The 2,500-nt window shown below is 45.3% G+C and overlaps 1 protein-coding gene across 3 annotated transcripts in view; it reads left to right on the forward strand.

Annotated features, from left to right (window-relative positions):
* Nucleotides 1-2,500, forward strand: part of srgap1b (SLIT-ROBO Rho GTPase activating protein 1b) — an 89,495-nt gene that overhangs the window by 68,577 nt on the left and 18,418 nt on the right. The window lies entirely within an intron of this gene.

A 2,500-nucleotide genomic window follows, 5' to 3' on the forward strand; every position in this document is an offset into this window, starting at 1 on the left:
CCCCCCCCCCCACACACATACACAGCACATTGTCTTCAGGATCTTCTCCAACACACATCCTCTACATACTTACAGCACACTGCCCCACCCACCCACACACACACACCTACACACACACACACACAGTCACTGCTCCACTCCCGCCCACACACACATCTTCACTGTCACCACTCACATACATTACATACAGTACTCTGCTTGCAATAGTAAGTCCCTGACCCCCCCCCCCAACACACACACTTACATCATCACTGTCATCACTTCACATACATACAGCACACTGCTTGCTACAGTAAGCCTCCTCTACATACTTGCTGCACACTGCCCCCCCCCCACATACACAGCACATTGTCTTCAGGATCTTCTCCAACACACATCCTCTACATACTTACAGCACACTGCCCCCACCTACCCACCTACACACTACACACACACACACACAGTCACTGCTCCACTCCCCTCCCGCCCACACACACATCTTCACTGTCATCACTCACATACATTACATACAGTACTCTGCTTGCAATAGTAAGTCCCTGCCCCCCCCCCCCCCCCCCCCCTACATACACAGCACATTATTTCATCAGGAAGCTTCTCCAACACACATCCCCAACATACTTACAGCACACTGCCCCCCCCCCCCCCCCCAATACACAGCACATTGTCTCATGAGGAAGCTTCTCCAACACACATATTGCACACTGCCCTCTCCCCACATACACAGCACACTATCCATCTCCCCTGTCATCCCCCCAACACACACACCAAGACCCCTGGCAGTTGGGTTAGCCCCTTGAGCCGTGGATCTGCCCAAGGTTTCTTCCTTGGTAAGGGAGTTTTTCCTTGCCCCTGTTGCTCTTGGGTGCTCCTTGTTGGTGCCCCCCACCCAATCCCAATCCTCCCCCACCTTTTTTTTATGCAGCCCTTGCCACTTAATCTACTAAACCCCTCTTCTACTGCACTTTTTACCCCCCCACCCACCCCCCCCCCCCCCATTAATGCACAAATAGGCTGACACCAGACATAATTTCACTGCATTTCTTACTTCCAGTAACTATATGCATGTGACAATAAACTTCCTTGTATCCTTGTATCCTTGTATGTAGTGTAATGTAATGTGTGTGTGTTGTGTGTAGTGTGCGTGTGTGTTGTGTGCGTGTGGTGTTGTGTGTGTGTGCGTGTGTGTTGTGTGTGTGAGTGTGTGTTGTGTGTGAGAGTGTGTTGTGTGTGAGAGTGTGTTGTGTGTCTGAGTGTGAGTGGAGTTGTATTTGAGTGTGTGTTGTGTGTGTGAGTGTGTGTTGTGTGTATGAGTGTGTGTTGTGAGTGTGAGTGTGTGAGTGTGTGTTGTGTGTGTTGTGTGTGTGGAGTGTGAGTTGTGTGTGAGTGTGTGTGTGTTGTGTGGGTACAAACGGGGGTGTGTGTGTTTTGGGGGGTGGGGGGGGCTGGTTCTGGGGGTACTCCCCCAGAAAATTCTGAATTTGGTAGATGTGATTTCCTGTATTCTGGTGCATTTTTGGGATGGTCAGCTGGAGAAGGGCAGTACCTAATTTTTTTCAGATTCATAGCCTTTTGCTTTTTGACTTATAGTGGTAGTAACTTCACACAACTACTTGGGGTTCAGGGTCCCTTGACCTCTTGGGTTCGGTAGCTCATTCTGTAATCCCAAACATGCCAAAAATGTTTTGGGGCTCCGCTCTAGACTTCTGGCCCATGTGCTTGGTAAACCAATGTATTAATATAGTTGATATTTACACCAACCCTGTCACCTTTTAATCTTAGAGGGGTACTAAAATCACAGATTTATCACAGATTTATTTGAAACATTCATATTCAAAGTGAAGCACTAAGGGTGGTTTACTGAAGTTGAATTGACAAATAACAAAATACAACATCGTTTGTATTTGCTGGAAACAAGTACATCAGTTTAATGACTTGTTTTTCAACAGATTTGCAGAAGAAATCCGCAAATGTGCATTAAATAAGCAATCTTCAACTACAAAATAAAACCAAAATAGACAAACATTAATAATCAAAAATAAAATGTCCCAAAAAATAGATACTTATTCCTACTTCGTTCCTGGCTTTCAGGCATTTGCAACTCGCAGTGGACGAACCTGCAATGATTAAATAAATACATAAATAAAACAAAAAAACTATGTTAAATGTGTCATGTCATATTAACAGGCTATGTAACCTCTAATGGGAGACATTTCTCTGTTGATGGTGGGGATTTAGCTCTGGTGATGGCTTATATTAGATCATGACAGCTAGCTAGCTACCTCAAGCACAAAACATACTGTAAATAATCATGCAAACATACCTGTATCTTGCTCGTTTTTTCTCCTCCTCTGTCATTTTCTTCTTTCTGTTTTCGGCATCAGAGGGATACGTCCTTTTTTGTGACTTAACATTACCGTCTCTTCCGATTTTTGAACTTGATGCAGTGTCTGCACGAATTGTCTATGCACCCGAGGTGTCTACTTTATGCGCGTGACTCAAA

This window comes from Alosa sapidissima, chromosome 23 (genome assembly GCF_018492685.1).
Source record: "Alosa sapidissima isolate fAloSap1 chromosome 23, fAloSap1.pri, whole genome shotgun sequence".
NCBI lineage: Eukaryota > Metazoa > Chordata > Actinopteri > Clupeiformes > Clupeidae > Alosa > Alosa sapidissima.